This window comes from Bubalus bubalis, chromosome 7, assembly GCF_019923935.1.
Source record: "Bubalus bubalis isolate 160015118507 breed Murrah chromosome 7, NDDB_SH_1, whole genome shotgun sequence".
Lineage (NCBI taxonomy): Eukaryota > Metazoa > Chordata > Mammalia > Artiodactyla > Bovidae > Bubalus > Bubalus bubalis.
Genome location: NC_059163.1, coordinates 39,153,066 through 39,180,184, shown reverse-complemented (window position 1 = coordinate 39,180,184; position 27,119 = coordinate 39,153,066). Strand labels below are relative to the sequence as shown.

Sequence of the window (27,119 nt, the reverse complement as noted above, 5' to 3'; positions counted from 1 at the left end):
TTTTTTAATCACATGTGCATGGTATTAAAGAATGCTTAACTGCTCATAAAGGCTTGAATTAGTCCCCTGATTTATGTTAAGATGCCACCACTTTTGCCCACCTAAAGAGTAGGACTGAGGAACTACCACTTTTGTTTTTGCTTTTCCACCATCATTGTAATGTCAACACATTGAAGTGATAAATAATTTCTTAGTATTGTCATTGAAACAATTTCGGTCTTAACTACCTCCTGAAAAAGTATAAGGAATGCCTAAGATTCTCTAAATCATACTCTGAGAAACTGTTGCTTTAGAGCAGGAAAACAGAAAAAATGATTCAGCTGTCTAGCTGAATCATCTTTTTATTCTGAAAACTAGTGTTGAAGTCTTTGAGAATAATTGGGACATAATAAGGCTAAAAGGCATGTGATTTGGATTTGTTATCCTGTCTAATAAGGAAATCAATTGTCTGTATTCCTGGAATTGGAAATGTCAACAGGAAATTAACCTGCTTCCTAAAGAGTCCAAACTCTTTCTAGAACATTTTCTTCATGAATCTTCTGCAGTAGGAATTGCTCTAAAAACAAATACAGCCTCTGTTAACCTGTACAAAAGAAGGTAAATGTCTGCTTTTTCCTTCGGGAGTTTTCTGTACTTTTTCTGATTTCTTATTTTGCAAATCTAAATGCAAATTTCTTAGCCAGCATTCATATGAAAGATGTTAAGGTGCTGAATGAGCAATGATTAAAATTGAACAACAATGTTGTTTTACTATGAGAATAACGACCATAGACGCCAGAATACTCAACAAGTCTGGTTTATGACAGATTATGGCATAACTATTAGAGCATTCTATTACATTCTGAAAGGTGTCTCAGAATATATAATTTTTATTTGTTTATTTTTATTTTTACTGATTTTGATTGGCATATAATTGGGCTTCCCTGATAGCTTAGTTGGTAAATACACCTGCAATTCAGGAGACCCCAATTTGATTCCTGGGTTGGGAAGATCCACTGGAGAAAGGGATCGGCTACCCTCTCCAGTATTCTTGGGCTTCCCTTGTGGCTCAGCTGATAAAGAATCTGCCTGAAAGGTGAGAGACCTGGGTCTCAGAGTGCATGATTTTGATTTTTTGTTTGTTTTTATTTTTACTGATTTTTATTGGCATATAGTTGCTTTACAGTGTTGCATTAGTTTCTACTGTACAATAAAATTAATTAAACTGTAGAGTGAATCAGTCATGCATATACATAGATCCCCTCTTTTTTTGAATTTCCTTCCCAATTACTTCACCACAGAGCATAAAGTTCCCTGAGCTATATAGCAAGTTCTCATTAGTTATCTATTTTATATATAATATCAATAGCATATATATGTCAAGCCCAATCTCCCAATTCATCCCACCCCATCCCCTATTTCCCCCAACTTTGGTGTCCCTACATTTGTTGTTTGCCTCTGTGTCTCTATTTCTGCTTTGTAAATAAGATCGTCTATGCCAATTTTTCAGATTTCACATATGTGCATTAATATACAGTATGTGGCCAAGCATGTTCTATGGGAAAGTCTTACCACACTGGGGCAGGAAAATTATACACCATCCACAGTGAGATGGCACTGAAAAATTACACAGCAAATCTGTGGATATATACTTTACTAAAGAAAGATGAATAATCTAGAATTCCTCCCTTAACCCAAAATAATTGAGGAGAATCGAGGAGTGTAATTATTTAGCTGTCTCATAAGAATGAAAGGTTTGTAAACATGAAAAGGACATGGCACCAAGGGCTGAGGAAAAGCATCCCAAGTCCCTTGTTCTGGGTTGAATTGTGTTTCTCTAAAAGGTTTGTTGAAGTCTTAGTCCCTGGAACCTGGGAATGTGATCTTATTTGGAAATAGCATCTTTGCAGATGTAGTTAAGCTAAAGTCATTAGGGTGGGTCCTAATCTATTATGACTGGTGTCCCTACAAGAAGTAGAAAATGCCAAATGGAGACAAAGTGGAGGTAAGGCCACATGATGACAGAGGTAGAAACTGAAGTACTGCTGGGGCAAGGCAAGAAATAAAAGGATTTTTGCAAAGCACAAGAATCTAGAATAGGCAAGACAGGATTCTCTGCTATAGGTTTCGGAGGGAGCCTGGCCTTAACAACACCTTGATTTTGAGCTTTGATCCTCCAGAAGTGTGAGATAATACATTTCTATTGTTTCAAACCACACCATTTGTGGTAGTATGTTATGGCTTTCCTAGGAAAATAATATATTCTATAAAACCCAGACACCCTGACATGGTCTGATGAGGAGATAAATATACTGTATAGGCCTGGAGTTAGTGTCCAGGTGCTATTCAGGTAAAATAAAGAAACTGCAATTCTGGACCCCAAAGAACTGGGAGTGAGTCAAAGATAAACAATGAGTTAAGATGCTTGGCATGGAAATGCTTCTACTTGAAATGGTAGAGCTGCCTTAAACCAGAAATGTATCCTTGAGCTTGAAGCAACAGGATATAATTGCTGACCAAGGTGTCTAAAATTTGCGGCAGAGTAGCAAGAGTGATGAATTAGCATTGGTGTCTGTGATATAGCAACCTTTCACCAAATTCCAGTGGAATTAAATGACAGTAATTGTTAAAAACGTTACCAAATGCAGAAATGAAAACTTTCCAAGTTCTGTCTTCCCCTTTCATCTCACCAGTTGCCAAGTGGCAAAAGGTACTGTGGACAGCTGGCATTTCTTCAGACAGATCTTTTCAGAGAGTTGGTTTTCTGACAAATCCTTTCTCTACACACTCTTGCTTATATTTATTCTGATAATGGATACAGGGGATACCTTTTTACATTTATATTTTTCTTACTGATTTGCTTTAAGACTTATTAGGAATCTGATCTTTAATTTTTTGATTTATAGTTAATTCTATAATTTTATGCAACTCTCTGAATGGTAGGCCAGTGGTAATATTACAATTTTTTCTCCTCAGATAATATGAATCATAAATTTGTTTTTCCAGGAAACCTATTTAAGAAATGATATCCTAAATTAAGGCAGGAAACAGTGAGAAAAATGTAGCAAGAAGGATAATACAGTATTCTAATGATGTCACTTTGGTTCAATATTCAAAGATACATTTAGATCTCCAATCAAGAACTGGTGATGTTTCATATGGAATGTTCACATTTAAATAGAATATAAATTAATTTTAAATAAGAATAATTTAAATTATTTTAATTTAAAACTTTTTTCTGTTAGTCTTACTCTCAGCATTTGTTGTTGTTCAGTTGGTAAGTCATGTCTAAGACTTTGCAACCCCATGGACTGCAGCATGCCAGACTTCCCTGTCCTTCACTATCTCCCAGGGTTTGCACAAACTCATATCCACTGAGTCAGTGATACAATCCAACCATCTCATCCTGTCACCCCCTTCTCTTCCTTCCCTCAATCTTTCTTAGCATGGGGGTCTTTTCCAGTGAGTCAGTTCTTTGCATCATGTGGCCAAAATATTGGAGCTTCAGATTCAGCATCATTCCTTCCATTGAATAATCAGGGCTGATTTCATTTAGGATTGACTGTTTGGATCTCCTTTCAGTCTGAGGGACTCTCAAGAGTCTTCTCCAACATCACAGTTCAAAAGCATCAATTCTTTGGTGCTCAGCTTTCTTTATGGTCCAACACTCAAATCTATACATGACTACTGGAAAAACATAGCTTTGACTATACAGAACATTGTTGACAATGTGATGTCTCTACTTTTTAATATGCTTTCTGGATTTGTCATAGCTTTCTTCCAAGGAGCAAGTGTCTTTCAATTTCATGGTTACAGTCACAATCTGTAGTGATTTTGGAGCCCAAGAAAATAAAGTCTGTCACTGCTTTCCCATCTATTTGCCATAAAGTGATGGGATTGGATGTTACGACCTTAGTTTTTGGAATGTTGAGTTTCAAGCCAGCTTTTTCACTCTTCTCTTTCACTTTCTTCAAGAGGCTCTTTAGTTCCTCTTTGCTTTCTGCCATCGACGTGGTTTCATCTGCATATCTGAGGTTACTCATGTTTTGTCCAGCAATCTTAATACTAGCTTGTGATTCATCCAGTCTAGCGATTTGCATGATATACTCTGCATAGAAGTTAAATAATCAAGGTGACAATGTACAGCCTTGACGTACTCCTTTTCAAATTTGGAAACAGTCCATTGTTCCATGTCTGGTTCTGTTTCTTTTTGACCTGCATACACGTTTCTCAGGAGGCAGTTAAGGTGGTCTGGTATTCCTGTCTTTTAAGAATTTTCCAGTTGGTTGTGATCCATACAATCAAACAGCTTCCCTGGTGGCTCAGTCAGTAAAGAGTTTGCCTGCAATGCGGGAGACCTGGGTTCAATCCCTGGGTCAGGAAGATTCCCTGGAGAAGGAAATGGCAACCCACTCCAGTATTCTTGCCTGGAGAATTCCGTGGACAGAGGAGCCTGGTGGGCTGTAGTCCATGGGGTCACAAAGAGTCAGACATAACTGAGTGACTAACTTTCACTTTCATTTTCATATAATCAAAGGCTTTAGTGTAGTCAATGAACCAGTAGTAGATGCTTTTCTAGAATTCCCTTGCTTTCTCTATGATCCAATGGATGTTGCTGGCAATATGATCTCTGGTTCCTCTACCCTTTCTAAATTCTACTTCTACATCTGGAAGTTCTTTGTTCACATACTACTGATTCCAAGCTTGAAGGATTTTGAGCATTACCTTGCTAGCATGGGAAATGTGCACAATTGTATTGTAATTTGAATATTCTTTGGAATTGCCCTTCTTTGGGATTGGAGTGAAAACTGACCTTTTCAATCCTGTGGACACTGCTGAGTTTTCCAAATTTGCTAACATATTGAAGTGTAGCACTCTTGTGGCATTGTGGTATCATCTTTTAGGATTTGAAATAGCTCAGCTGAAATTCCATCACCTCCTCTAGCTTTGTTCATAGTAATGCTTCCTAAGGCTCACTTGACTTCACATTCTAGGATGTCTGGCTCTAGGTTAGTGACCACACCATCATGGTTATCATGGTCATTAAAACATTTTTTGTACAGTTCTTCTGTGTATACTTGCCACTTCTTAATCTCTTCTGCTTCTGTTAGGTTGTTACTGTTTCTATCCTTTATTGTGCCCATTCTTGCATGAAATGTTCACTTTGATATCTCTAATTTTCTTGAAGAGATCTAGTCTTTCCCATTCTATTGTTTCTCTCTATTTCTTTGAATTGTTCACTTAGAAGACCTCCTTATCTCTCTTTGTTATTCTCTGGAACTCTGGATTCAGATGGGTATATTTTTCCCTGTCTCCCTTGCCTTTCACTTCTCTTTTTTTTTCATCAATTTGTAAAACCTCCTCAGACAACCACTTTGTTTTCTTGTATTTACCTTTCTTTGGGATGGTTTTGGTGACCACCTCCTGTACAATGTTGAGAATCTCTGTCCATAGTACTTTAGACCCTCTGTCTACCAAATCTAATCTCTTGAATCTATTCATCACCTCCATTGTACAATCATCAGGGATTTGATTTAGGTCATTCTCGAATAGTCTAGTTATTCTCCATACTTCCTTCAAATTTAAACCTGAAATTTGCAATAAGGAGCTCGTGATTTGAGCCACAGTCACCTACAAGTCTTGTTTTTGCTGACTCTGTAGAGCTTCTCCATCTTCAGCTGCAAAGAATATAATCAATCTGATTTTGGTATTGACCAACTGGTGATGTCCATGTATTGTCTTTTGTGTTTTTGGAAAAGGATGTTTGCTATGAACAGGGTGTTCTCTATCAACATAGACTAACAATATGCATAACTGGACTGTGAAAGTTCAAGGGAAGGAGAGTGTCAAACATATGATACTTAAAAATGGCAAATTATTATTATTAATTTTTTTTGCTTAAAAATCAGATATCAGTCAGAAATGACTTAAACACACTTCTCACCTGTAGAGACTTCTTTTCCCTTAAATTCAATGCATGTATCTTTTAATTTGTGGGAAAAATGACCTATGGTTGACAAAAGACTTCCTTTGCATTAGCTCATTTGATCCTTGTTTAGAACTCAGGTAGAAAGATAATAGAATTCCTAATTTCAAATGAAAATTGAGGTTCAGAGTCTAGGACACATTGGAATCACATCAGCAGATAGTGATAGGACTGAGTTTAGAATTCATGTCTTATTTGTTAACTTTTCATCCACCTATTCAGTGGAGATATTTAATAAGGAGAACTACTATGTTTCTACCTCCCTAGCAAAGACTTCTACTTTTGATTGAGATGAATATTTTGTTTAAGAGTGTGGATTGTTATATATGGAACTTTTAGAAAGGCAAGATACTGATTTTCATTGAAAATATCTCTAGTTAGAGAGCAAGAGTGTTAAAGGAGAGACAGGAATGATAGCCCAAAGAAGATACATGAGATGACTCCTTAAATCCTTCTGGGAAAAAGAGAAATACTTCCACAACAGGAACCAATAGCCATTCCTACTTCATTACTACCCAATTGAAGGAATATACATCCTGAGCAACACTCTTCCAAATGGAACAGCATCACAGAGTCTTTCATCTCTATAATCCACATATACCCCTAAGAAATAGTGAAAAAAATCTAGGTTTTCCTCTTTGCATTTATTTATTCTTTTGGATCTTGACCCTATAACTTTCACTGTTTCCTAAACTTTCTAAAGCTTTCAAGAAGACAATTTTTCTTTTGTTTATATTTTCTGACTCCATAGGAGGGTTGGTACTAATAACCCAGTCTGTGTTACTAAAGCAGAAGTCTTTTTTATTATTTAAAATTTTTATCATTGACTTACTAAAAAGTCAAAATAAGGATTTTTTGAGTGCAAATCATACTAAGTAACAGCATTTCACTGATATTAACATTCTTTTGAAGTTCCTACTTTTGTAGATTAATGCATTGTCATTTTTTCTTATAGAGACAGTGCAGTTTGGTGACAGATTGAGTGTATTTGTGGGGCTTTAGGTAGAGGTGATAAAAATGTGGTCTGGGACAGTGGACTTTAATATATAACATTAGGTGACTATATTGTTTCCTATCTAAAAAATAGTCTCTCGTTTATGAACATTGAAGTTTTTTCTCTCCTAACACTCATAAAGAAGTTCTCAAATGTATTATATGGAAGTAGTCATTTCATTATTTATACCACAGTACTTTGTTTTTAATAGCCTTTTATTTATTTTAAAACATTTATCTCACTGTATTATAATTAGACTAAAAAATATCTTTCTAAAGCCAAGCAAATAGCTTTAAATAGCTTTATGTCCACATTTTTTAGCAAAGCCCTACCCTACATTTTTTAAATGGATAAATGAAGGATGAATGAACACATACAAAAAGATTATGATTATGATGGTATGCAGTTCTAATCTCATAGAGAGGCTTTTAAAATCAAAACTTACATTTTTGTTCTGAATGTCTGTTTCTTCTTTACTGTATCAAAAATTACTTTCATATTTTATTTCTAGACCTATAAATACTAAACATTTCTTTTCAACAGTTTTTTAGAGAAACTTTGTTCTCAACTATGTATCATGCAAATATTAGAAGCCTTTTTTTCTGCCCTCTGTTAGCATAATTTAAAATTTGCAACTCTTTTTTTTTATAAGAAATCTTATGAATAAAACAAAAAAAATCACATAGGAAAAATGACAAATCTAGCAACAACATACTACAAATACTCTAGGTAATATATACTTTGTGTTGTTATTAAAAAAAAGCATAGGTTTTGAAATTACATAGATGCTGGTTCGTATTTTAGTTTTGTGAATTCCATTGAGAACGTTGTCCAGATATATAGATCTACCATTTCTAATCTGCAAAAAGAGATTGGTATTAGTGACAATCACTTTGGTTGTTGTCAGGGGTAGAATCAATATATAGATAACATTCTTAGTAGAGCTTCTGGCATAATGCAAACCCTAATAGATGATGGTATTTTAAATTTTAGCTTGCTTAATTCCCAGGATTATTTCTTCCATAATAAGTTCCCAACCTGGGTTTAAAAATGTACCACATATGTGAGAGGCCCAGTTGATTTAAAACATTACTGTTGTGCTGTCTTTGTTGTGTTCTCAGTTTACATTGATAGTAGCCAAGATCATAAGAGCTTTCATGACATTCATCAATCTGCTATCAGTGTTTTACTATGGTTAGAAAGTATTTATGGATCAAATTATATCAGTTCCTTATTGATCCAAGTTTGACAAAAGTGCTTCAAAGTTTGCAGTTTAAAAACTACCATGAGATTAGGCTGAGTGAAAAATGGTCTTTGAAAGTATAAGATTCAAATGCAATGTATAAAAATGAAGTCCTCCTTTCATCTATATTTTAGCAATTTTTTCAGATATTACTATTCTTCAAGTTCTGTGATAAACGCCAGTCTGGCAAACATGAGGATGCTTCCCTTGCATTCAAGGAAACACATTTTCATTTAAAGCATATTTTTATAAACACATTGATAAGCTTTTAGAAAAAAACTGCATCCAGATGCTGTTGCTATAGTAAATATGAAAGTATCTTTCTGTATTAAATAGATGGCTTTTCTATTCTAAACTAGTGGTTGTTTGAAAAATCATTTGATTTTTTTCTTAACTAGTGCCAGAAAGTTAAGCTTGATATCAACTATGGAAAAATAAAATTGCTGCATTTGGAAGGTAGCAAGCAATCTTAAATGCAGAATGCAATCAAAACTACATACCAGGTCAATTTGCTAAGTTAAGTGTTGTATTTTGCAGCTGATGCACTCTGGCAGGACTCTTCAAGGAGCATAACTATTCAAAATCATACATTTGATAGAGAAATTCAAAGTAGACAACTGACAACATCTGTTCTAAAAACATTCATGGCTAAAATCTTATCCTCCATGCTCTGTGGTGCAGAACTCTGGAAATCAATTATGTATGTGGGTGTTTGGAGAAAGCTAAGTATTTTCCCATCTTTAGAAAAAAAAAAAAATTACCCTTCCAGGAGGCATTCTTTTATAGGTAGGGTGATTCCTCTCTTGAGCAAGAATATAAGCTATGTTTATCAAGTTGCTTAAAAAATGTTTGCCTTGACCTAGTATGCCACCTGATATGAAGAGCTGACTCATTGGAAAAGACCCTGAAGCTGGGAAAGATTGAGGGCAGGAGGAGAAGGGGAAGACAGAGGATGAAATAGATGAATGGCATCACCAACTCAGTGGAATGAGATTGAGTAAACTCTGGGAAATGGTGAAGGACAAAGTCTGGCGTGCTGCAGCCCATGGGGTTGCAAAGAGTTGGACATGACTGAGCGACTGAGTAACAAAGTGTGCGTGTTATATAGTTCTGTTTACAATTGGGTGCAAATAACATGTGCATTGTAGAACTTTGCAAGATAGTTTAATTTGAAGTACCATTCATCTTCTCTCAAAACATGGCTAACATTGTAACTGATATTCATAAGAGGTATGTATGACATTGAAATATGGTTGTGAGACAGTTTGTTAAAAAAATAAATTGCTAAAATTTTTCTGGAAAGCAGTTTGCTAGGAACAGCGTTCTAGCTCTGGTGTTAAGATTTTGTCACTACACTCTGCCATCCATTTGCAAAAGAAAATGACTTTATACAGATATTTATTTGTTGCACAGTCCCTGAAATTTTTAGGACCTTCCCAAAATTTCAATGGCCTATATTATAAATATCTTAAAAATTTTTAAAAACCCAAATATTTTTACCCAGAAATTCTAGGATGTTAATATCCAAAAAGCTCTACCATTTGTATATATGTATAGGTATATTTGTTTACAAATTCACATTCTCACACACATATGTATAAGAATATTTACTGCAAATTGTTCATCAAAGCAAAAATGAGAAAATGAGAAAAATGTGTTTCATGTGGTATCTATTGAATAATTGTATAAACATATTTATGTGTGTGTAAACATGTATAATATACCTATATGTTCATGAGTGTCTTTATAAGTAACACCTATAAGAATGTCAAGAGCAAATTTTAAAGTACTGAATCTATCTATATATAGATTGATTTTGCTAATACCTCTATATAAATATGTGCTTCCCAGGTGGCTCTGGTGGTAAAGAACCTGTCTCCCAGTACAGGAGATGTAAAGAGACATGGGTTTGGTCTCTGGGTTGGGAAGATCTCCTGGAGGAGGTCATGGCAACCCACTGAACTATTCTTGCCTGGAGAATCCCTTGGACATAGGAGGCTGGTGGGCTACAGTCCATAGGGTCACAAAGAGTTGGACACAACTAAAATGACTTAGCACGTTCACACACACACACACACACATTTACAAATATAGTACATAGGTATATAATAGAGATTATATAAAGAAATTGTACTTTATGCATGTGTTACCAATATCTTCATTTAAATCTCATCTCTTGGATATACTTCTGCCTATTACATATTATTTTCTTAAACTACATGTATAATATAATTTGACATATATGGATCTGGTGCTGATGACTGATTTGTTTCTTAGTAGTATTGTTTTCCTTGCATTTTAATGTATCTCATATATTTTCCTTGAGAACTGGACATCATTTGTTAGAAAGAAGTATAGTAAATAGATATTGCATCTGGCAATGTTTTCCTTTTGATACATTTCTAGTTCAGAGTATGTGATCATCTAATTTGGAATTAAGTTAGGTTTGAGGTTTTTTTGCTTTTCTAGTTATCCTCTCTCATTACAACACTGGCTTCAGCTACCTCTGGTGGTACCTTGTGTTCAGTGTTGGAGATAGTTTGCTTGGAGAATATTTTGTTTCCTCATGATTGCTCTCCTTTCTGCTCTAAGTTTTCTCATTGTACTAGGCTTCAGATAGTCTCTGTCTTTCACAAATTATATTCTATACATTATAAAAGAGGGAGAGACTTTCTCTACTGTTCTCATGAAGCCTCTGTGTCATATAATCTCTGTATTTTACAGACATAGGTGTGTAGCCTACTGATTCTGATTCTGGGCATACTTCTGAACCTAGCATGTATTTCTTCTTTTCCTCTAGATTTTGGATCTTTTTCCTCTTCCCCTCACTAGTGCAGTGAAATTTTATTTACGCACTATGGTAGCGGTGTTCATTGCCCTTCCTTCCATATGACACCACCTTTATGTCTGAAAGTGAATAGGAACTAAAGAGCCTCTTGATGAAGGTGAAAGAGGAGAGTGAAAAAATTGGCTTAAAACTCAGCATTCAGAAATCTAAGATCTTGGCATCTGGTCCCATGACTTCATGGCAAATCTATGGGAAAATGATGGAAACAGTAACAGACTTTATTTTCTTGGGCTCCAAAATCACTGTGGATGGTGAGGGCAGCCATGAAATTAGAAGACACTTTAACAACAAACTATGTGTTAAAGCTTTTGTTTTGTAGAGAAGATAGGGGATAAATGTCCAGATCAGTTTCCTATTGTTTTTGTGAGTCCACTGTCATATTGTAAATGTCACACTTTCTGTGCATGCTTCTTGTTCACAATTTTACTAATAATTATTGAACAAGAAGAAAAACCAACAATCTGATAATATTTATGATGAAAAAAGTAGACATGTTAATCACTGGCTTGTGCTCTACTGCCAATGAAGTAATTCATGCCCTGTCATTTCTACAAATCCACCTTATAATTGCTAAATTATTTTGGGACTTCCTTTTTAATAAGAATGCCACAGCATGAACTGAGGCATGATTGTCTCTTGAAATTATATATTAACTGTGATTATTATTATTATTAGTCATTATGACCTCATTATACAACTGCAGGGCCTAGTAGATCCTGTTATAGATGTGGTATAATGATAATTATATTGTTTTTAATATGGTAGTGTAAGAGTCACCTCATGTCTATAGCACTGACTAAATGTTAGGTGGCAGTTTTAGACTTAAAATATTTATTATGTTTCTATGAACTTAACTTTTTACCTGACAGAAAAGAGTCACTAAGTCTTACTCAGATAATTCTCTCTTTTTCATATCTTAAATGTGAAAATGGATTTCATCTAATTCCCATCCATCTGATAAAGATCTATATCCACAGTTACTGAAGACACTGGTAAATTATTGTATTATTTCTATCACATCTTGAAGAAAACAAGAACAAAACAAAACAATGATTTGTAATACTGCAAATTTTGAAGTTGAGAAACATTTGTCAGCAGCATAAAATATGAACTGAAGTATTATCCCTTTTTTAGGGACTAAGTATGATCAGAAGCCAGTTTAATGATGAGATGAGATGGTGCTAGGACCAAGAGATAGAACTGAATTGAAATGGAAACTAATGGCATATTGTTTCCTTCTATGAAAAATAATCAATATCCTTTGTCTTTATTTCACATTGTCTCTACCCATTTATAGGTATTCTCCTTTCAGGACCTGATGGACCTCTGATCTTACTCTTCTGTTTTACTATATTGGTATTCACTTAAAATGTTTATCTCTAAATTCTATTTTCTCTCTTTTCATCACTTAACATGTCATCTTTCTTCCCATAATTCTAAGACAATAATGAATATTATAGTATTATAAGTAGAAATTAGAATTGTTTCATCTAATAGTTTATTAATAAATTGGAGAATTCTAAATTCATTTAAATATGATTCCTTTCTTCGCTCATAAATATAATGGTTTCTTATTTGTATTATGTCATTGAAGATACTGCAAATATAATGAGAAAAGTCCTCTTCTTTCTACAGCTTGTCTTGAACCAGCGAAGAATGTCTTCTAGAATGGTACCTTTTAGAACTCTATGATCAGTCTCTGCAATTTACCTAAAGGTAGGGTCTATTTGTTGTGTTGTTCACTTGCCAAGTTGTGTCCAATTCTTTGTGACCCCATGGACTGCCACATGCCAGGCTTCCCTGTCCTTCACTGTCTCTTAGAGTTTGCTCAAGTCTATGTCCATTGAGTTGGTAATGTTATCTAACCATCTCATCCTTGGTCACCTCCTTCTCCCCCTGCCCCTAATCTTTCCCAGCATCAGGGTCTTGCTTAAATTTATTCTCCAAGGCTAAGTTACCTTGGTTTGGGGCTATGGGATGTTTGTCTTTGGGAAAATCTCAGTGTAAAGAATCCTCCTATAGTGCAGGATACCAGGGTTCGATCCCTGGGTTGGAAAGATCCCCTGGAGAAGGGAATGGCTATCCACTCCAGTATTCTCACCTGGGAAATCCCATGGACAGACAAGCCTGATGGACTATAATCCATGGGGTCACAAAGAGTCATACATCTCTTATTGAAAAAAATAAGAATTAATAAAAGTACATTTGAATGTAGAGTTTCTTTTCCTTTATTAATTTGTACTGTAGTTGCTTTTCAATGTTTCATTAGTATCTGCTGTACATCAGAAACTTAAAACATATATCCTCTCTTTTGTAGATTTCCTTCCCATTTAGGTTGTCATAGACTATTGAGTTGGAGAAGGCAATGGCACCCCACTCCAGTACTCTTGCCTGGAAAATCCCATGGACAGAGGAGCCTGGAAGGCTGCAGTCCATGGGGTCGCTGAGGGTCAGGCACAACTGAATGACTTCACTTTCACTTTTCGCTGTCATGCGTTGGAGAAGGAAATGGCAACCCACTCCAGTGTTCTTGCCTGGAGAATCCCAGGGATGGAGGAGCCTGGTGGGCTGCCATCTATGGGGTCGCACAGAGTCAGACACGACTGAAGTGACTTAGCAGCAGCAGCAGCAGACTATTGAGTACAGTTCCCTGTGCTATACAGTAGGTTCTCATTAGTTATCTTTTTCATACATGATAATGTTTATATGCCAATCCCACTCTCCCAATTCATTCTGCCCCCTCTTTCCACCTTGATAACTGTAAACTTGTTTTCTAAAATGTAGAGTTTCATTTGACAGCCTCAATGAAAGTGAATGTCTCTCAGTCATGTCCAACTCTTGGCGACCACATACAGTCCATGGGATTCTCCAGGGCAGAATACTGGAGTGGGTAGCCATCCCCTTCTCCAGGGGATCTTCCCAACTAGGGATTGAATCCAGGTCTGCTGCATTGCAGGTGGATTCTTTATCAGCTCTGTCACCAAGACAGCCTCAATAGTTAGACTCTATCCAGTTTATCTATTTTATTCCCTAGTGGCACTATCTCTAGCACCATAAATGAAGCTCAGTATTTTTCAAATTCTTTACATATTGAAATTCTTTAATACTAGAAAATAATTTTGAGTGTGATTGTATATAAGAAAATTGTTCTTTTATACCCACTGAATGATATTGTACAGAATTAAAAATATTACTGTACTATTATAATATTATATAACTGGCATGTGGTTTATTAATCAAATGGTACCTATGTTTATATTTTAAAACTAGAGTACATACATGTGTGAGAGAAATGCTTCCATTCTAGAGACAATGGTTGGTGTACATAATGATGTGTAAAACTCCCTTGCTGCTGCTGCTGCTAAGTCGCATCAGTTGTGTCCGACTCTGTGCGACCCCATAGACAGCAGCCCACCAGGCTCCCCCGTCCCTGGGATTCTCTAGGCAAGAATACTGGAGTGGGTTGCCATTTCCTTCTCCAATGCATGAAAGTGAAAAGTGAAAAGTGAAAGTGAAGTTACTCAGTCATGTCCAATTCTTAGCAACCCCATGGATGGCCTACCAGGCTCCTCCGTCCATGGGATTTTTTAGGCAAGAGTACTGGAGTGGGGTGCCATTGCCTTCTCTGTTCTACAAAGCAGCAGTCCTTAAATAAGTTTCTAAAAATAACAATATTGAAACCTAAAACTGTCATGATAAGAAAGGTTACAAAATTTCTCTGCTTATTTCTAAATTCATTTTCTAGATTCTTATTAGAAAGGAATTTTTAGACACAAATAATGTACATAAAATATATGTTGCAATTTAGCATTCTTAACCAAAAAAGAAAAAAAACACATAAGAAAAGTCATATTGTTTTTGTCATTTATTTTGTGCTATACTCTTGTCCCTTTAGTGCTAAAACCTTTCAGAAATCTGTAGTACAGAGACTGCTGTAGTACAGAGCCAGGAGATATTTTTAAATAGATAATAATTCTATTCCATGTTTTCGCTTCTGCACAATGGATAAACTTGTATCTACCCTAAAAATTTCACAAAATATTGTAAAGATTACCTTAAATAATGCATTTACAATAACAAAAGATGAAACATTCCACAAAAAAGTAAACAAACTTCTTTATACTCTTTGAATTCATTTTATAAACTATCTTGTGCAGAATTGTTTGCACTGTTTGATGTTGATGAGGAAAAAATCCATTCTGGAATAGCTAGTTTGAAGGTGGAACATTGCTATTTTAGAGATATTGAGAAGCAGTAAGAGTCTGTTCAATATCTTGTTTTCTACTACTGAAACTGAGCCAAATGCAAAGATCCTTCTGGAAGTCAATGGGAGTTCTGAACACAAGCCAGAGCAAGATGAGAAAAATAAAGCAAAATGAGGAACTGGCCTGAAGTCAACTGTTTAAAAAATGAAAGTAAAACTTTCTGATATGTTCCCCTAATGGTAGATAATTATATATTATATTTTAGATGGTTTTCAAAATGCCTTATTCATTCATTAGTCAGTGCACCTTATGATCTTTGAATGAGATCAGAGTATTGAAAGACTTGTCTTTTAAGTTCAATTAACTTTAGTGTGGGAACACAGGTACCATTGAGAGAGTTAATTCATTGCCTTTCATGGAACTTATATGGCAGGGAAGAGGAGTATTAAAAGAAGGAATGCATGAACCAATTTTAAATTTTCTTTTATTATTCTAAAATATTTTATCTGATAGACACTAGGGAAAAATTATCTTTCTTATGGTCAAACATTTTCTTTCCCAAACTTATTTTTGCTTTTGAAACCTTGAACTCCTCATACAAGATTATAAGAAAAGAACCTGAAATATACAGCACCAAACCTTAATTTCTACAACATTTTTGGAGTTTGATATTATTTTAAGGCAAAAATAATATAGAGAAGAAGATTAATTTCAATTTTCAACTTTATTAGTATTATAGAACTATTTGCAAACATTTCACCCTGTTATACCTACTTTTTAGGAGGAATCATATACAAAATTAAGTGTTCAATTCCCCTTTTTAAATTGTTCCCCAGTTTGAATCATTTTGTCATTATCCATGAGTTGCAGAAATGAAAACACGAAATTTACCTTGTCTGTGGATACTAAGAGCGTGCAAGGCATCAGATACTCTTCCTGGCTAGAGTTCAGGCGTGGTACAAGGAGCTGAAAAGCATGGCACACTCTGAAGAAAAAAACTCTAGATAAAAATAATCTATTTACATGGAAAATTAAATGAGTATAAAACTTTTAAAACAGGAAGGGAAAAGAACAAGAAATAATCATGAAAGCTATTTCTTAAAAACTATGTAAGATAGAAGATATCTCTCTTCATTTCATAATACATGGGAGATATAGATAATGTATTGAAAAGAGAATTCCAGAGGTAGGATTGCTTATACAACAGTGCAAATAACCTAATCTTGATTATTTAAAGCAATTTTCAGTAATATAGATATAAAATTTAAATGTCTTATTCAGTCAACTGAAATATAATGAAAAAGGTAATTCTCATTTTGCATTGATATTTTCTTATAAAATTAATTTATACTCAATACTGAAAATTTGAAAAAACGGATAAGAGTTAAAAAGAAAGTAATATTTGCCTATAGGTATTGTAACTGGAGAGGAATATGAATAACATTTTAGCATACTTCCTCCTGGTATTTCTAAGCATATGTATTGTATGTACACTTTCCCTCTTATTCTTTGCACTTAAAACATTTTAACTGGTTTCAATAAAATTGCCCAATTATCTTAAGATTCTCTGGTATATTTTTATTACTATCAGATGTCTATAACCCAAAAGCACTTATTTATAATTTAGAAAAGTTCATTTAGATGCAATTTTATTTTATATTAACAACAACCCCTTGAAATGGGTAGGCAGAAGTTTTCTCTATATCTTTCAAAACTAATACCTAGGGAATCCGACTACTATGATGGTTGGATCTAGGTCTCCTGAATCTTAATTGTATGCTTTTCCTTCATTAAGAGATAATGTACCATACTTCATTGGTACTTTAATTATTAAAAGCTCTCTGGAAGGAATCCAGATGGAACATTTATCATATCCCCAAAAAAATGTCAGAAGTTCAAATACGGGTTCATACTTTTGAATGAAACAACATAGTAAGGAAGAAAAGGATTTTGGCTCAACATATAATCATTTATTTCCAAAGTCTATAAATCCTATGTGTATTTTGATCTGTTTTAAAAACACAGATCAAATACTAATAAAATGTTTTGAACAACAGCAGCCAAAAAAGTTATTGACAGTTTTTCACTGTTGATATCTTTCCAAGCAATTTACTCTCCTTGGCAGAACACGAGACAGTTCTACTCTTCAGTGACTAGCTAATGTTTTAAACATATTGTACATCACAACCTTTTTCTTAACCCAAATTAAAATGGAAATAACTACAATTTGAAAAAAGGACAGAGTGTGGAAGAGCTAATTAAACTTTGGACAGAAAGCTCATAAAACTGTTGTTTAGAAGAGAATAAGCGGGTTATCCACATTTAGCACATATTTTCATATAAAAAAAAAAACTCTTTAAGGAAACATACCATCTGTTATGTTGCCACTGATGCAGAAGATATGAACTTCAAGTGCTAAAAATAGCTGGGACTTATGCAAAATTTTTTATTTTAAAGTAATTAGTTGATAATATATTTGCAGTGTGCTAAAATTATCTGTAATCCTTATTTTTAAAGAAAAATATTAGCGATTTGATTAAGACAGTTAAGAAGTTAAATTTATTACTACTTTATTCCTATCAATAATAGTATGTCTTGCTTATTGTAGATCATAGAAAATACAAGAGTTTTAGTGTGTAGTTGCACTAAGAAATAAGAATTATTGAAAAATAAAGAGAACAACTAGTGTCTGGATAATGATGGAAGGTATGCACTATTCAGTGTTTGGTAAATTAGGGATAGGGTTTCACAGATTTATGTCTTTTTCAGAAAGATATTCTGATAGCTAGTACGTGTCCGACTCAATAAATATTTGTTGGTTGAATGAATGACTGCATATACTGATGTATCATTTCTACTTTCCAAGAATTTCTAAGCATCTGAATTAACAGTGTTTGCTACTTTTTTTGATCTTCATCAGCCTTTTCTTTTCTTTCTTTCTTTCTATTTTTTCTTAATATTCAGGGAAGAGGCATTATGTTAGAGAATAAACTAAATCAACCCAGAGAAAATTCTTTTGCTAAGAAATGGAAGTTGGAATAAGAAAGGGGGTGAACTAATAAAGGTGGTTCAGTAGGGAAATGGCTACTGTGAAAATATGTGGAGACAAATTGATAAACTAATACATTACCCATGTTTATATCGTTCTGTTTCAAAATTAGTGCAGTCTTCCAAAATTTATCTCTGTGCTAACCCGCTGGCACAACACAGAGTATGATTGTTCCTTAAAAAGTCTAAAAACTACCTGATCATTTTAATAGTAAGGATCTGTGTGCCTAAATAAAATTGATGAATGCTGAAGAGTTCTTTCAATATTCTTTTAAAATGTGGATACAGTAAGTAGTGTTGAGAGAAAAAAAAATATTGCTCATTCCATGCATCCGGCTCACTCTGACTTCTTGTGGTGGTGCTACTACTGTTCTCAGCAAGCAGACAACAAACTCTGGGGATGAATGATCAAGTTAGAATTCAACCAGCCTGTCTATGCTATACTTTAAGAGAGTATTCCTTAAAGAAATCCATATATCCTTAAAGATATATGGATGCCATTTATTATCTTTTTCTTTCAACCTTTTCAACTTAATCAGCTTTCCAGTAATAATATTTCCAAGAATGGTTCTTTATGGAGCAGTTTCTGGAATTGGAGCTTATCACACTGAGGACTGGAAAGAGTAGACTGCAACATGCAGTTCTACGTATCTAGAGTAAATGCAATATGTTGTATTCAAACATGGCACCTGGTAGATAGTTCTATTTCTCTGTCTCACATGGATGTAGGTGTTATTCATATTCTTCAGGGGTTCTCTAACAACTGTGTAACGTGTCATAATTACTTTGGTAAAATTTCAAGTAATTCTTAGCCACGACTTTGAGATAACCCAAGAGAGATCAATTGCCACATTTATACTGTAAAGCTCTAAAAGGCAATTAAATTATTTAACATTAAAAATGAGAGAGGCAGGAGAAGATTGAGGAGTTGGGTGGATAAAGATGATGAGTAATTTTAACTATAGAGTCCTGAACTTGGAGTACTTCTGAGAAGCACTGCTTTTATTTTGCATGCTGTGCATTTTGATATTTACATAAAATTTGGAATTAATAAAAGGGAGACAGTGTTTTCCAGGAAAACAGTTTGCCTGTGTTCTAACTCTAGCTCTATCACTAATTACTGGTGGGATATTAGACAAGTTACTTCTCTACTCTGTCTCAGTTGCTCATGTATAAAATGAGATTAATTATACTATTTATCTCTTTGGGGTTTTTGTGAATGAGATCATCTATATGAAGGGATTGATACAGCATCTCATCCAGAGTAACAGATGAATAAATATGTAATAATAGCCATCATTATTGAAAGGGAGGAGAATGATTAGAGAATATTTTGGAGGACATTTGATGCAGAACAGCTTGGGTATCCCATATGAAGACCAGGGCTCCTCATGGTTATATTTCTTCAGTGTGAATGATGTATGTAAAGTAAAAACAGTAATAAATAAAAAAAAATGTATCATCAATTATTTTCTATTTCTACCCAAGAAACTTTCATCAAGACCCACATCTCTATATTTAATATGAATATATCTATATATCTGTATATAACCCTTTAGTGGTTACAGAATTTTCACAAGTAACCTAATTAATTTTAAAAGACATATCATTTTGACTCACACTCATACTTGAATTTGTGAGAGTATTACAGCCAGAGAAATAAATGATATTTTAGCACTTGTGTCATTGTCCTTTGCCGAGAGAGAATAGAAATGATAACTATTATTTCATTGTAATTCAGTAGATTGAGTAAGCAGAAGTCTGCAGCCTCATATAGCTCTGCTCAATTGGTCTAGGCCCTAGGGTGATATCCATCCTCGAAAGAATCGAAATCAGTTGAGGGAGATTAAAGGGTCAACATATTATTAACAAATATTATAAAATATCAATTCAATTTATCTCTAGGTAATCTAAGAAGTGCATTTGTTCTTTTAGTCTTAATATTTTATTTAAGAACATTTGAGGTGCCTTAGTCAAAAGGCTCATTCCTCTAGTAATCAAAATGAATGACTGGGCACATGTGAATCTGGGAAATAATAAGTGTTTCCTGTGTGTGAAACACTATGGTAAGTAAGGTCATTTCTTTTCAGAGTTAGTTGAGAAAATCAATAAAAATATATTTGCTTTTGTTATAAAGCAAAACATTTAAGATGCTGTAATAAAGATTAATTTGCTGAGTAGGTGGAAGATGATTTCTTATTTTAGTGGTGCATTGGATTATACTTCCTAGAATAGGTGAGGTTTTAGGCCTTCAATGAAGAATAGGGGTTCAACTCCACAACAGGAGATTGGGTAGGAGAAAGGGGGGACTGTTGTCAACAGAGAACAGCAAGAATAAATGAACAGAGGTGTGAGAGTATGGAGAGAACTAAACATTATAGACAGTAATGCAACTTTACACCCATGAAAGTGGCTAAAATTAGAAGAGGACACAGTAACAAATGCTGGTGAGCATGTGAAAAAATTGGAACCCCCCAAAAGCTGCTAGTGTGATTGTAAAATGGTGTAGCCATATTAGAAAACAGTTTGGCATACTTCAAAATGTTAAACATGGAGGTACTATGTCCTGTAATCCTAGTACTGGGTACATACTGCAATGAATATGAAAACAAATGTAGTTCAGTTCAGTAGCTCAGTGGTGTCAACTCTTTGCTACCCCCCACAGACTGCAGCACAACAGGCTTCCCTGCCCATCACCAACTCCTGGAGCTTATTCAAACTCATGTCCAAAGAGTTGGTGATGCCATCCAACCATCTCATCCTCTGTCATCCCCTTCTCCTCCTGCATTCAATCTTTCCCAGAATCAGGGTCTTATCCAATAAGTCAGTTCTACACATCAGGTGGCCAAAGTATTGGAGTTTCAGCTTTAGCATCAGTTCTTCCAATGAATATTCAGGACTGATTTCCTTTAGGATTGACTGGTTGGATCTCCTTCCAGTCCAAGGGACTCTCAAGAGTCTTCTCCAACACCACAATTCAAAAGCATCTATTCTTTGGTGTTCAGCTTTCTTTATAGCCTAACTCTCACATCCATACATGATTACTGGAAAAACCATAACTTTGACAAGATGCACTTTGTTGGCAAAGTAATATCTCTGCTTTTTAATATGCTGTCTCATTTGGTCATAGCTTTTCTTCCAAGGAGCAAGTATCTTTCAAGGCTGCAGTCACCATCTGCAGGGATTTTGGAGCCCAATAAAAAAAACCCTGTCACTGTTTCCATTGTTTTGCCATCTATTTGCCATGAAGTGATGGGACTGGATACCATGATCTTAGTTTTCTGACTGTTGAGTTTTAAGCCAACTTTTTCATTCTCCTCTTTCACTTTCTTCAAGAGGTTCTTTAGTTCTTCTTCACTTTCTGCCATAGTGTCATCTGCATATATGAGGTTATTGATATTTCTCCTGGCAATCTTGATTCCAGCTTGTGCATCATCCAGCCCAGCGTTTCTCATGATGTACTCTGCATATAAGTTAAATAAGCAGGGTTGACAATATACACCCTTAACATACTGCTTTTCCTATTTGGAACAAGTCTGTTGTTCCATGTCCAGTTCTAACTGTTACTTCCTGACCTGCATATTGGTTTCTCAAGAGACAGGTCCATACAATTTCTGCTTCTTTTAGGTCCATACAATTTCTGTCCTTTATTTGGCCCATCTTTGGATGAAATGTTCCCTTGGTATCTCTAATTTTCTTTACGAGATCTCTGGACTTTCCAATTCTATTTTTTTCCCTCTGTTTCTTTGCATTGATCACTGAGGAAGGTTTTCTTATCTCTTCTTGCTATTCTTTGGAACTCTGCATTCAAATGGGTATATCTTTCCTTGACCTAAATAAATCCCTTATGATTATACATTGGCAGTGACAAATAGATTCAAGGGATTAGATCTGATAGAGTGCCTTGAGAACTATGGATGGACTTTCATGACATTGTACAGGAGGCAGTGATCAAAACTATCCCCCCAAAAAAGAAATGTGAAAAGGCAAAATCGTTATCTGAGGGGGCCTTACAAATAGCTGAGAAAAGAAAAGATGTAAAAGACAAAGGAGAAAAGGAGACATACCCATGAAAATAAATGTCCACCCAATTATGGCAACATTATACTTGGTAGTTACAAACTGGAAATAATTTCCATTTTAATTAACAGATGGACAAAATATTATTTGGCCATAAGAAATGCATCTAGTACTCACACATTATACAATATGGATGAAACTTGAAAGTCCTATGACAACTGGAAGAAGCCAGATGTGCATGATTCAGTATATATAAAAAGGTCAAGAAATACAAATCAAGAGAGACAGAAAGTATATTAGTTGCTGCAAAGGACTATGAAAGGGTAGTGAATGGGAAGTGGAATGACTATCAAGAAGTATGAAATTTCTTTATAGGATGATGCAATGTTATAAAATTAAATCATTGTTATAGTTACACAAATTTTTGAATAAACTAACAACCACTGCCCTGTATACTTTAAAAGGGTTAAATTTGTGGTAGTAAATTCTATCCTAATAATGCTGTGTAAAAATAGAATATAGATTGGTATTCAAGTTTTTATTTTCAAATGTAGGAAAGTAGATTAAGGCAAATTTTCATGATGCCATGCAGGGATCCCTAATTTATTACTTCTGTATTCAGCAGGGAACAATTGTACATTTTTAAAACATGGTGTGAGTACTAATACCTAACATCTTGTGAGTGTTTAAATATTTCAGGATCTGAGGTAAGTGTCTTACATGAAGAAACTCTTAACTCCTTCAACAGTCCTATGGGGTAGGCTACATTATTATTCCCAGTTCACAGAGAAGGTAACTGAGTAGTGGATAGTTTAAACACATTGGTAATTTGTGGGGACACCAAGATCTGAATTCCCAATTTTTGTACATATACAACAATGCCTTTTAACATGATCAGAATTGCATTTATGAAGAACACTCTCATTGGAATGCTTAGGGTGAATTAGTTTAGTCTCTAGTGACTATTAAAATTATCCAAGTAAAAGACACAAGCAACCTATGGCAATAACAGTAGAAAATTATATCAGAACAGTTGAGTTTTGAAGCAGAAATACTGTTCATAAAAGCGGCTTTGGCTTGAAGTGCAAACATAAGTGCAGAGTGACTATGACTTAAATTTACTTCTCATAAGAAATAGAAAAATTCTATATTTCTAAGGCATGGTAAATTTATAAAATTTGACTATTAGTGGCTAACTACTAAAGATAATATGTTCTACCATTAAATATTTTTAAGTAAAGGAGTGATCCTCTTTTCTTTGCTGAAACATTATAATGCTCCTGGTAATTACAGATCCACCTATTTTTTGTGTTACCGTATCCTCTGTGGGTTGTTTTAAATGCTTTTCTTAGTAGGGTGGAAAGCTCATAAGCTTTAAACTATGGCTCTGTAATGACACGAATGTTTTCTCAGTCTTTAAAATACTTTGGGGAACTCTTAAAATTGTATCACTGCCTATTTGAAAATCCAACCTGGTGCTAATTGTTAATGTGCTATTTTACACTGTGGCTTTGTATGTTACAGACCTTAAATAAACACCCCCATAGAAATACCAAGTCAAGTTGGATTTTGGACAGACTGTAAATTCTGCTCTAAAGTAGAGAAATGGAAAATACTAGGAAGCATCCCAATATTTTATGTATGTGTTCTAATTTTCAAGCTTCTCATGATACCCAATATCAAAGAACCTTCTGAGTAAGAATTTAGCAGCAGATGAAACAGCAACAACCACAGATAACAAAAACAACAAACAATGAAGAAAACTATTAAATAATAAAGGAAAAATAGGTGGATCAACTAAAAAAAGAAGCAACAAGCTTGAGAGGTGGTCTTGTTAATAAGGTGGAAAAAAATTAAGCCAGATAATTGAAGTATTCAGTCTTATTTGCAAGATTTATTTATGGTCAAATAAAAGCCAGAAATGCATTAAAAGTTTTCCTCTCTATGATGCTATAGTACTTTGAATTCAACGTTGTCATTTTATATAGAACTTGGATTAAATTGAACTGGTTCTGTTGTCTGTAACCCTTAAAATACCTGAATAAAATCAGTCTTAAAAGAGAATTGAGATGCTTGTTCCTACCATCAATAGTATTCTGGTAGTTCACATTATAACAATTCACTTATTGAAAAATACTGAGTGTATATTTTGTGGTAGGCATTGTGATAAATAGTGGTCATGAACAATGAAAAGGGCAGCATCTGTCTTCTTGTTTCTAATCACTTAATGTGACTGATGGTCTAGTAAATATTTGCATCATTGCCTCATAAGAGTAATGAATGTATACATGTATTTGTATGAACACATTAAATAAAAGACTGAGGAATGAGTTGGGTTTAAAATAGCAAAGACTTTCATAATATAGTGAAATTGAGATAAGATCTCAGAGTTATTCAGGAGTCAAAAGTTTGTCTGAGAGAGAGTAGAAAGTTCCACAAGCTTGGAAGTTTATTTCTGCACAAATAAAAAGAGCATGGCAGGTTAAAAATCACAAATACTTTGCATAATGTGATGAGGTGACTTTATAAATCACTCATGTATTAGTTCTAAATCAAATATACAGAATATAGAATTATGTAACAGTTTTAAAGATAAAAATGGTTTTAATTTTTAAATGAATGGTTGCCCTATTTTATTATCAGAACCAATTCTTAGAATCATTCAAGTTGAATCTTTATGCAGAAATTTGACTAGCAGTATTTATTTTAAAGGAGAATCTATATAAACATTCATATTCAATAAGTGAAGAACTGTTTTGGAGATAATACGCACAATTTGGTTTTAGATTTGATCTTATTTTTCTTTTGATCCTTTGACTCTTGAGGTGTTTAAACACAAGTATGATATCTTTCTCCTCTTTGGCTAGTTTTCCTTTTAGAGTTTTGCTCATGTCATTCTGAAGAACCCAGACTTCTATGCTTCAGAAATGATTGATTCTGTTTCAGTTCATCTAGGAATGATTTTTTTTCCTCCAAAAGAGCTTAAGAAGCCCTTCCTTTACAAAGTAGACTCAAGATGCTGATAGAGCAGACAGAATACAAAAGAGAATACCCTTATAGAAAATACCTGGATTAGAGAAAACATTGCCTCATTATGGAGTCAACTCTGGGATTAACAAAATTGGAATTTGAACAAAGCATGAGCGAAGATTGAGATTTATTCATAGAAATTCAGAAAGAAAAAAAAGTAACATCTTACTGAAGTCCAGGCCACTTAAAACTTCTAGTAAAGGATCCAAAGCTTGTCTTTTAACTCTAAACAACTAGTACCAGTTTTTATAAGTATAATACATTGATTGTAATATTTATATTAAATGAGGTTTAGCTTTTTCTAAGTTTGCTGCTTATAAAACCTCTTGTGTTGTCATTCCATTTTTTCTCCAAAAGAGATATAGCCATTATGTCAGATTGATTCTGTCAAAGAGAAAATAAAGACAAAAAACTAATAATCATTTACTTAATATCTATAAAATCATCTAGCTGTTTGATTTTACTTTTACTGAAATAATATATAGAAACAAACATTAAATTAATTCCCAAATTAGTAACAATAAAATGAACCATTCGTACTTTAAAATCTGTTTAATAAGCAAATTATTTCCTTTGCCAATTAAACTTTCATGTTCAGAATCTTATTATTATTATTCCTTTTTCCTTTCAAAATATTCTGTAAGATTGTCTCATATTCTTTTCTATTTAAAGACTTACAAAGGTCTGTAGATTTATATCGTAAAGATGCATCATATTAGAGGATTAGAATTTTGCATCTGGGATTATGACACATTGCTAAAAATAAAAAATGAAAAAAAAGAGAGAGTCTTGTGAAGGAAACAAAAGAATGCTTCTTTCCTTTTTGCCTTTTTTTTTTTTTTTTTCAATTCTCAATGCATATGGGAGAAGCTAGGATGGGAGAAATGGTCAAGTTTAATAGTCAAAAACAGAGAAAACTGAAAGTTCAGAGAAAGGAACTAGATTCAGATTTTCCAAATTATTTGTCTATTATCACTAGCCACCTGTAACTAAAACAACAAGCATCAACTATTTATTAAAAAATGAATTAGATATGGCCTTGTTTAGGTTGGTCAAGTTATTTTCCCCCTTTGGTAGATAGAAACTTTATATTTAGTGACCATGATTATTTAGGCTTGAAGTTCTCTTTCAAATCTAAAGATGTAACTCAAGTGCTAAATAATTTAAAAATATTTTGAACTTTTAGGTTTATTTCTGTCATTAATAGAAAAAATAGTACTCAGCTCTAGTTTATATAATAAATCTATATATTATGATGTCTAATATCTGTGGTTTGCCTTATGTTAGTCGCTCAGTTGTATCTGACGTTTTGTGACTGCATGGTCTGTAGCCCACCAGGTTCCTCTGTCATAGAATTCTCCCGGCAAGAATACTGGAGTGGGTAGCCATTCCCTTCTTCAGGGGATCTTCCCAGCCCAGGGACTGAACCTGCATCTCCTGCATTGCACGCAGACTGCTTACTACTGTCTGAGCCATCATGAAAGCCCCTTATAGAGTATTTTAAATGTCACAACATAATGATAACAAAGGTCATTGCATTATTCTTTTAGTACAAACCTAATTGAATTATTGGATTAATTTCTGATGTGAGGGAAATCTTTGGAAGGAGAATAAAGATAATCTTTATTCCAACAGTTATGGCTGTTACCTTTTTTTGTTTCTTGGTACGATATCCTCTGTTTCTAATATACAAGTCCAAAATGCCTGCATAATATGATAAAACTGGGCTTTGGACATTATCTTAGTGAGGTATTAAAATAAAAAGT

The 27,119-nt window shown here is 34.2% G+C and overlaps 1 long non-coding RNA gene across 2 annotated transcripts in view; it reads left to right on the top strand.

Moving 5' to 3' along the window:
- The first annotated feature begins 507 nt into the window (after window positions 1-507).
- Window positions 508-27,119, top strand: part of LOC123334553 — a 54,517-nt gene continuing 27,905 nt past the window's right edge. For both annotated transcript variants that reach the window (XR_006552573.1, XR_006552575.2), the window contains exons 1-2: window positions 508-597; window positions 12,686-12,766. This is a non-coding gene — a long non-coding RNA (uncharacterized LOC123334553). The remainder of the gene's footprint in view (window positions 598-12,685; window positions 12,767-27,119) is intronic.